Source organism: Pteropus vampyrus, unplaced genomic scaffold (genome assembly GCF_000151845.1).
Source record: "Pteropus vampyrus isolate Shadow unplaced genomic scaffold, Pvam_2.0 Scaffold247, whole genome shotgun sequence".
NCBI lineage: Eukaryota > Metazoa > Chordata > Mammalia > Chiroptera > Pteropodidae > Pteropus > Pteropus vampyrus.
Window position 1 is genome coordinate 207,582 of NW_011889028.1, and position 10,729 is coordinate 218,310.

Below are 10,729 nucleotides of genomic sequence, written 5' to 3' on the forward strand. Positions count from 1 at the left end.
CAAACGGAGACGCGCTTTTGGGACGAGGGAGGCCGACGGAGGAGGGTGCTGGGCTTAGAAGACAAAGCAGAGGCTGCTGGGAAGGTGGCCGCGTCACTAATGAGAAGAAAGTGGGTTCTTGCCACAGAACCTCCCGACGGCTCTGGAACTGGAGGCACCGGGGACCCCGGTGAGGGGGGAGGAGCGGGCAGAAGCAGGTCCACACTAGGGGCCTCGAGGAGGGGAGGCTGGATCTGCAGGGCCTCTGACCCCTACAGCCAGGTCCCCGCCCCGCTCCTACTGGGACAAAGGTAGGGAGCTATGCTTTGGGGTCCCTGACCGGCCAGCCCCAGGCACCGGCACCGTGAAGCGGGGATGAGACACCTTCCAGAACCCCGGCAGGCAGGCTTACTGATCCACGCGAGCCCTCTCAAGAGAAACCAATCATTCAAGACGAAGCGTAATATCTACCACAGCTCAATTTATTAAAAGTAAAGCTGCCACGTCCCATCGAGGTCCGTGTCATGACAAACCTACTACAGCATCATAATTCAGGGCAGAAATGGGTCAAAAGAAAAAACTCGGTAAACTCAACGTTCATTGCTAATTAAACACATAACCTTGAGAGCCGGGCTATCTCAAACCGCATTGCAAGAGCACCAGGTGGTAGGGATTTGGACTGTTATCACTCTTTAATTAGTCACATAAGGAAATTTGGCACCTAGAAGTGACCTGCCCACGGACCCACAGTGCTGACGGGGACCCTGGGATACAAACCCAGGTTGCCTGTGCCGGTGACCTCCAGACTGTGAGGCTCACTGGAGTTCAGCAAGACAAAGGTGCCTGCTGACACGATTAATAGTTAAAATCATTCCATACTCTATAGACAGTTCAATTAAAACTTTAATAAATGGGAGGGGGGCCTGGAAAGTCATAATCTGAGAAAGACATCTATTCTTCTCAAATTAATCTATAAATCAAATGTCATTCCAGTGCGATCCCAAGAGGATTTAAAAAATTGAATTTGACATTACCATGATAAAGTTTCTTGTGGATGAATAAATTAAAGATGAGATTGTATTAGAGGGAAGAGTCACGGGGCGGAAGCTGCAATGTCACACGATATGTATTATGAAGCCACAGTCATCGAAACAGCGTGGTTCTAGCTCAGAAGAGACAAATGGATTCACGGAACAGAACCCTAGACCGGAAGTAAGCACAGCTGTCTGCAAAGCACGTGATGGAGGTGGCATTTCAAATCAGCTGGGGAATTATGGATGATCGGGGCATCATGGGGACAAATACCGAATCGGCTGGGGAAAAAATGGAGTCAGGTTTCCCCATTCACACCTGTGCCACTTGACTCAACTCAAGAGGAAAGGAATAATTCAATATTAAGCGGAAAACGATGGAGTACAAGATTAAAATGTGGGTAACTATGTGTATGTTCCTGAGAACGCGGATGGCTTTATAACCACGACGCCGAAGGGAGAAAGCAAATTTGTACTTCGCGTGTGACTGCATAAGCATGCGAAAGTTTCGGAAGATAAAAATATCCCCATAAGGGGAAATAAAATGCAAAAACTCTGTGTTCCACACATAATAGACAAACATTTAACATCTTTAATATGTAGAGTCTGTATAAATCGAAAAGAAAAACACCCTAATAAAAAAAAAAACTGAGGAAAAAGCATAACCATTCCTGAAAGAAGATCTAAAATTGGCAACATACCCAAATCCGCTAGATTTCCAAGAAACACAGATTAAATCCCAATACGATGGCATTTTGACTTATCGCGAAGTTATTGGTTCTCTCCATGGTGCACAGACTACGCATTCTCACACGGTGCTAGGATCGCACTTAGGTTTAAACTTTACGGACGGTGCTCTTTAGAATTTATCTTGTCGCGCTGTTAAGGTATTTGCAGAAAGATGTATGCTATTAAAGGGTGCAACACAGTCTTATTAAGCAGTAAAGTAACAGAAAACGACCCACATGTACCCAGTACTGTATCGATCACATGATACAGTTGACGCATGTCGCAAAATGCTAATCCAATAACAACACCTTAGAAAACGTGTAAGACACGGGGAAAAAGCTGGTATTAAATTGCGGCAGACAATACTATGGACACACGATAACCGGTCTCCGTGTGTGTGCACGTGTGTGTGAACTGGGATAGCCGAAGGACATATAGTTACCCCGCGATATTCTAGTATCTTCTCGCTCTCCCTACTGTATATAAAAATATCCGACCCGCTGTGCTCGAACACCCCGAAACACGCCAGATCAGTCTATTCTCTGTTTGGTGGGCCGGCAAAATCTTTTTCCACGTCGCTCCCACACTCGGATAGATGCTAAATGGGAAGCGTCGGCATGGAGCCCATTTTGCATGACGTAGCTTTTATATCCTTGGACTTCTTTTGTCAAGTGCTTCCCCCCACCCCCCACAAATGGAGAGGGCGGAAAAGGGATAAAGCACAGGCTTTGGAGCCTGGCATGTCTAAGCTGCAATGCCTCCTTGTCACTTAGTGTAGCTGCGGGCCAGTCACTAACCTCTCCCCGAGCCGAGCCGCAGTTTCTGCGTGCAGGGGCATAAAGTGAAACTTCCCCACAGGGGAAGTGGGCGGGCTGGCGCACAGTAGGTGCTCGTGAGCTGTGGTTATTATGGCTGACCTTGAGCCCGCCGGGGACTGCAGGGAGGACCAGAGCAGAATGCAATTATCCGCGCTGGAACGAGGCCAGCGTCTCACACAACACGCTGCTGAATGTTCAATCAGGAAACCTAAGTGCACGCAGCCTCAGCCCGCACTCGGGGCTCCCCCCAGGGCTCCGGAGGTGGGATGCATTTTAGAGGGGCGCATCTGCTGGCTTTTTAAAATTCCACAACTAATTAACCAGAATCCTCATCAGCAGTCTCCACATGGATTAACTGAACGTGTCAGCCAACCCCGGCCCTTTCCTGAGAAACACGGGCGGCTCTCACCCACTGGAGCCTCCAGCGAGATGCTGGGTGCCCGGGGACTTGAACAGAGAAATCTGACTTTTACTTAACCCGCTGGAAGGTTGTTCTCATGCAGCAGGCCAGTTTCATAGCTCTTTGAAATTCGCAAGGCACGATGATTTCGTGATCAAACCCACAGACGCCGGAGTCGGGCTGACATGGCTTCTAATTCTAATCTATCCCCTCAGAGCTGAGACGTCCCAGGTAAGTGATTTAACCCCTGAGAGCCTCAGTTTCCTCATCCGTATACGAACAACTATGGTGCCTACTTCCCGGGATTATTGCAATAATTACGGGTGAGGACGAGGGTGAGAATTAAACATACTTCACACGGCGTCTGGGGCTTGGGAAGGTCTCGAAAAAATGTTAACACAACAGAGACGTAGGTGCTTTTTCCTTAGAACGTCCAAAGGGAGGATAATGTCCTCAGGAAGGCAACGAGATGTCACCTACGGTGGAAAGGACGTGGCTGAGCCCTGTAACAACCAGAAAAAAATAAATAAATAAGGAACCACAGAGGAGAGCGTTCTCATTGTCCTAGTTCCAATTTGCTTATTAAATATCGTCGGAAGGGAACATTTTAATAGTATGGTCAAAAACATTTCAATGGTTCCCAAAAATATACGGCAATGCTCCTTTAATAAGAAAATCCTCTTAAAAACCCGGGGGCTGGTTATTGCTGTGACTGCGTGATGGGATCACTCCCGTGTCAACGTTTTTTCAAGGAGTGGGCTGTCATATAAATGTAACTAGTTATTATTTAACTCTAGGCACTCGTTAGAAAAGTAATTTTCTGATTAGCGAGGAGGTCAAAGGAGAGACGTCAGAGCTTTGCCCCCCTTTCCGATTGCGAGGTCGGAATGGAGGAGAACGTGGGTTTTTCCTTATTATATCGAGAATCGTGACAGGGGAATAAGGTAGCCATGATTTTACTGCTTTATCTGGAAAACAAGCCCGAGAACGGCCACTGTGCCAAAGGCAGCTCTTCAGTCCTTTTGATTTTCATTTTCAGAGAAAATTTTTTGCCAAAAGTCCATTATCTCCCAGATAAAGGTTATAAGCAATTCCTGAAATCTCAGATTTTATCCTGCATCCTAGTTGTGATAAAAACAAAGAGAAACCAGAAAAACCACCCAAGCATAACCCACAGGAAAGGGCAGCGAGGCCTCGGGCCTGGATGGCGGCCGGGGGGCACGCCCACCACGTCCCCTCAGCTTTCACATATAAGTGGACAAAGGAAGATGCCTCTGCAACGGGTGATTTTCTGTGCCAACCTGCCACCCAGCTAGCAGGTGGCGCGTAATGTCCGGGAGCGTCCGTGAAGGCTGACTTCGTGGCCTGGGGAAGCAGGTCCCCTCCCCACATGGCCGTCTGCTTGGGGATCAACTATAACAAGAAGGCAGGGAAGGGCACGTCCTCTCTCTTCTTGAGCTGGGACGTCCATCTTCTCCTGCTGCCGGACGTCGGGGCTCCTGGAGTTTATAGCATCAGCCCCTCTGGTTCTCGGGCCTCAGACTCGGCCTGGGACCCACACCGGCAGCTCTCCTGGGTCTCCAGCTACACATGGCAGACGGTGGCACTTCTCGGCCCCCATGACTGCGTGAGCCAATCCCTACAAGAAATCTCCTTATATACCTGGATCTCCTACTAGTCCTGTTTCCCTGACGAATATAATTTCTTACAGGGCTTCTGTGAGGATTAAACAAAACGCATATAAAGTGTGAGCAAGGGGAGCTGTTGAGGGAGCGATGTCACCTGCCAAAGGGCTGCCGAGGCCCGGGCAAGAGACCCCCCAGAGGGATGAGGGTGTGACATGACCACGGGGGAACAGAAGACGGTCACAGGCACAAGAAAATCGCTCCAAAACGCCAGGGACACTGGTGAAGTTCTCAACTCAAAGCTCGAAAGCAGAATCGACCTTTAAAATGGGGGCTACGGACCAGAGAAGAGGGGGGCGGGTGTCCCCCCGGGTCCTCGAGTGAGTGTTGTCTGGGAAACACGTCACTTTGTGGAAGCGCCGTGGCAGCCCTGCCGCTGAAAGCTGGGCAAGCCGTGTCCAGGCCAGGGTGCCGGCCAGGGAGAGACGGGTTGGAGCCCGGGCCCCACACGGCCGCACTCACAGGAGTGGCACGAGGCCGGAGGCGGCCGCGGGCCTCACACAGGGGACCCCTGCCTCGGGGTTTGGGCCAAACGTGGATCTCCAATGGCGGTTCATCCAGGCCCCGAGTCCAGGGGAGTGATGGGGACATGGCCTCAGCTGCCCGCACCTCGTCCCCAAGCCGTACTTCCTGAAGAAGGTTTCCTGCCTGTCCGTACCGGGGAGCGCAGAGGGAAGCTCTATTTTAGTGTTTACTGCTCTAATGCATCTGTTCCTTGGCTGCATTCTGCTGGGAGACTTGGCATCTCATTCCTAAACGGGCTGCTTGGGGTTTAATTGTGCAGCTAAGTGAAGCTGTCAAACAGCATCCACTGCGGCCTGGGGCGGGGGGCGGGTTTGTGGGAGAAGCAAATGGCCCCCAGGGCTACTTCGCTTGGATGACTGTCCGTGTGTCGAGCACTCCCCTGTAAGCGACACACACTTAGCTCTCAGTCTTGGGGACTGAGGGAGCCTGGGCCCCCCACAGGAACGAGAGAAAGGCTGGTTTCTGGGACTGGACCCTTGGAGAGAGCTGGGCTGGGCCGGAGATGGCCCATCGACATCTCGACTCCCGGCCTTCAGGGACCAGCGACCAGAGGGGCCTGCCTGGTGGCCGTGTGCCAGACCGTCCGCTTGGTATCGTGGCCAAGACTTCGTTCCTTCCTGACACCCCGAGGTTCCTCCAGAAAAGGGCCTCCGCTTTATCCCCAGTGTAGGAGCTTCTCGGGTTAAACTCTAGGGCAAAATGGGATTGACAGGGACACACAGTAGGAAGCGAGATTTGTGGGCACGAGCCCCAAGTTCAAGTGCTCGGTCTGTCCTGGGGTGCTCTCTGCTTCTCCCGCGCCCCTCTCCAGGGCCTGTGGATTGAGTCAACCTCTGAGGGAGTCTTCTGGATTGGAGGGCAGGGTAGGGGGGCCCTTTCTTTTTCCAAGCCACCTCTCAGGGAACCTTAAGTTAAAGACACAAAACCAGGTGTTGGCAGGGAGCGGGGTGGAGCGCCACGTGGGAGCGAAAACCCACAGATGTCGTCTGGCTAAAAAGAATGACAGTCAAGGTCGATGGAGTCTGGGTGGGTCGGGTCTCGCCCGATTTTTCACAGGGGAGAAACCAACCGGGCAGTAGGTATTTTTTCCTCTCCATTTTGCAGATGGAAAAAACGAGGTTGGGCAAGTTCTCCAAGGTCGTCCTCCTTGAAAGCGGCCGAGGCTTGAACCAGCTCTGGAAGGTGACACTGGGGGCCCCATGCCTCGGGTCCGAGGACAAGACACGGGACGTGCAGCTCTTTCTAACGTGGAGTCGCGTGCCGAGGGGCGGAGAAGAGTCCCCCCCAAACGCGCATCCCTCGGAAGTGCCGCGAGTGAAGCCTCCGCTGACCCGTCTCCCCGTGTGGAGCCAGGTCACGCTGAGTTTGGAGCCCAGCCCAGCCTCTCGCGGCCGGCTCTTAGGTGCATTACCGGACTTCTGTGATCCCTGGATTTCTCACCCGTAAAATGGAGACAACACTAGTAATATTCGTAGGGTTTTTCCATGAGTTAATGCGAGGAGATGACCCTGATCATGGGAAGCCTTCACAATGGTCACTGACACGTGACCAGGACCCTGTGTAGGAGGCCAGAACGCCATTCCTACAGTGACATTCGGGTCAGCTAACTTCTTTCTTGACCCTCCATGTCTCATCACCTAGAAATGGAGCCCTTCCTCCACCTGGGTGGGACCCGCCTGGAACAGGTCTGGAAGCCATCCCTCTACTAGACCCAAATGAGGCTGTGGCAGGGCCAGACCCCCTCTGCGGCTGGCTGGGCGGGCACCCCAACTTCTCTTTCAGGCTGGCCTCAAAGACAGGTGCAAGGGAGGGTGGCTAGAATGCCTACTTCTGGTCTTGGGTTCAAGGTGCACGCTTCAGTCTAACTCGACCGGGAATACAAGTAGAAATTACACTTTCATTTCTATCTGCCTCTGTTCTTTTCACTTACTTTGGAACCAGGAAGCAAAGAGGGGTGCGATTACTTACTAACTTCCAACATCAACGGAAAGAAAGTGTACAGTTGAACCATCGTCTAATATTGTACCGTCAAGCCAAAAAACAAAAGTAACACCCCCCAAAAAATCCAGTTGAGTGGTTATTCCAGCCAGTCTAGCGACACACCAGGACATCACATCCGATGGTGCTGATGTGACGCCCGAACCTCCCATCCACCTCATGGCATGAATGTTCCACGACAGCTCTCCACGTAAAGCGTTTCAAATACCTCTTCTGTCTTAGAACCCTCTTGTCCCGGAAAAACTGCTCCTGTTCCTTCAACTCTTGCCCCTTGGACCATTTGGCTGGTTGGCTGGTTGGCAGGCTGGTTGGTTGGTTGATTGGTTGGTTGGTTGGTTGGTTGGTTGGTTGGTTGGTTTGTTCGTTGGTTGGTTGGCTAGTTGGCTGGCTGGCTGGCTGGTTGGTTGGTTGGTTGGTTGGTTGGTAGATTGGTTTGTTGGTTGGTTGGCTGGTTGGTTGGTTGGTTTGTTGGTTGGCTGGCTGGCTGGTTGGTTGGTTGGCTGGTTGGTTGGCTGGTTGGTTGGCTGGCTGGTTAGTTGGTTGGTTGATTGGTTTGTTTGTTGGTTGGTTGGTTGGTTGGTTAGCTGATTGGTTGGCTGGTTGGTTGGTTGCTTGATTGGTTTGTTTGTTGGTTGGTTGGTTGGTTGTCTGGCTGGTTGACTGGTTGGTCGGTTGATCGGTCAGCTGGTTGGTTCCTCTGGCCTCTCCCATTTATGTGGCTTGCTCTTCCAGGGTGTGAAACCCCGGGCGTTGCTGGGCTGGTGTGTCGGGCAGCACTTGCTTGCCATCGCTCGGCTGGGAAACGTGCCAAGCTTTGCTATCTCTTTCATCACGTGATGCTCAGGGAAGGAAGCACAAACAGTCGACCTGTTCAGGAACTGGCATCTGTTTGCAGTTTGTGGTGTTCTGCAAGAGCAATCAAGTGATCTGACTTTGCCCCACATGGAGCATATGTTTAAGGGGTCATTGCTATGGCCTGAGAATCTGAACATGGCGAGATTCGCCTCCCTTGTTGACCCCCAAGATGCTCTTGGGAAATCTCAAATATGCTATTTTTTAAAAAATGAAGTCAGAAATAAAGATTTTCATGTGAAATTTCTTAATTATAAAAAACCAGCAAGTATTTTTAAACAACATCAACAGCTACAAGAAAACACAATGAGGACCCGATCAAATGTGTGTCCCTTGACACTACGACCTACGGGCTGCTGGCTTGCGACCTGCGTGCCTAGGCCACTGAGGCTGCCTTCTTCCTTTTACCAGATGTTTATTAAGAAGCAACCAAATGCCCAGGTGCTGGGGAAGAGAAGTGAGCAAAGGACCCACCGTCTGGCCCCTCCCGGATCTTGCCAATGGTTGAATTAAGCTAAGAACCTTTGCCATAAGCTTCTGAGAGGCCGCGAAGAATCCTCTCCAGCTGCCCGGGTCACTGGAGACCTTTCTGTCCTCACGGGGGTGAGAGTTGGGGTTCTGCCATGGCAGGCACCTCATCCCCCTGCAAATCTCATTCCTGCCCCTGCCAGCTTCCTGCCTGCTCTCCTTTCCCCCGACTAGGTCCCACCTCTGCTTCTCGACATGCCGTGTGGGTGGCACGTGCATCCTGGTGCCCTCGCTGGCGCTTGGAGGGGGCTGGTGACTGAGGGAGGTGGGGAGACAGAGCAGGGGGCAGGACCGGAGAGCCACTCTCATGGCTGGGCTCTGCGGGCCACTCTCTGAATGTGATGGGCACGGATGTCCACGGGAAAAGCACTCACTTCTACCAGGGTCAGTTTCCCTAAGCTATGACGTGGACTCACACATCATACCTCAGGGGAATTCCGATAGGCCCCTTCAGAGTCACATGCCATCCCTGAATGAATCACGATGGCCAATGGCTGGCTTCGGTCAGGGGCCCAGCTTCTAGTCCCCTCGACCAGGAGTTCCCCAGAGGAAAGTCAGAGGGGGACTGGACGGTGGGCAGGCAAAGCCAACAGATGTGTCTGCTCTCTCTGCCATAATAGCTTCCCCCCCGACTTTATGGGACAGGAGACAAGTCGAGGTAGGAGACTTGGCAAATCCAAACCTTTACTTGGTCGCTCGATGACTCTCTGATACCTAGGTTGGCGGAACGTCCTCACGTCGTGCCAGGGGCGGGCTCTGAGCTGCATGGAGCTTTGGGGGGCTGTGCAGCTTCCTCGTTCTCTCCCACCCCCGTCCATGTTGGCAGTCATGGTCTCCCCCAGGCTGGTGGCCCCTGAGCCCCGCCTGGGGTGCGTGGCCATGGAAAAGCCCCATCCTGTGGCTGCTTCGCCTGCGCTGGGAGCCAGGAAGAGGCAGACCCAAGCGCAGGGGGAGGGAGAATTCAGGAGCAGAGCTGCTACCTCCACATTAATTTACAGCCCAGTGGCCCCCGGCAGGGCTGACAGACTGATGGATGGCCATGCCTGCCGGCCACGTGGCTGCACGGGCGCTGCCAGCTCAGCTCCCTGGCTCAGAGCGCCTCTCCCTCCCTCGCCGCGGCTGGGACACGGCCGATCTCTTGTAAGATGGGGTCTGCTCGCCAGAGCCACATGCCTGGGGCGGACTCCCAGCGGGATGCTGACACCCAGGGGTGCTCCAGCCCCGCCTCCACCCGGCGTCTGCCTCCACCCTCCCAAGGGCACAGCGCAGGGCACGCGGGACACCTGGCACAGATGGACCCTGCACAGGAGCTCAGGTCCTGCCCCCGGGGAGCTGGGTTACAGCCCTTCCCCGAGGACAGCTGCTGACGTCCTGGCCCCACCCCGTGGGGCTTCTGTTGGGATCTGGAGAAAGGCGAGCCGGTGGTTTGCTCAGAGAGCAGAGACGGGGTTTGGGGCTGACACGCCGGGCTGGTGGTGACACAGACTAACGCTGAGCGTGCAGCCAGAACCCAGACCACCCGCGTGAGTGGGCTGATGAAGGCTGGCCCTCATTTCATAAAAACGGGGCACAGGACTGCTGACTGAATGTTCCGCTTTCTCCCTAAGACTGTGCCCAGAATACGCAGACAGGGCTCTGGGCGAGTGCTGGAGGCCATGTGTGCTGGCCCTCTTCCCCCTCGGGCCTCATCCCCCACCAGCCCCCCGCCCCGCATCCACACTCCACTCCAGTCAAACACGGCAGGCACGCCTCTACCCCAGGGCCTTTGCACTTGCCGTTCCCGTTGGGTGGGAAGCTGTTTCCTCAGGTCTCCCCGTCTCCCCCGCTTCTCCAAGCCTGGACTCAGATGCACCCACCCAGGGAACAGCCCCCGACCACCGCACCCCTCCCCCAGCACCCCCATCCTCGCTCCCCGTTCCCTCGGCGTCGCTCACCACCTTCTAACGTACTCGAGTTTACTGATCCCTGTTGTTTGGCTTGTGTTATGCTCCTGCTTAATATCCATCGGTGGCTCCCCACGGCTTGGTGGGGCGATTTGGGGGGGTTTTGGGGGATCTGCATTAACTAACACTGAATCCCAGGCCAAAAAGGATTATTTCCTTTCCAGAGTCGCCTGCTTAGACAGGGACAGAGTCTCGGCTTGGTTTCGGCATCTCTGACACCCATCGTGCCTGTTTTAACAGC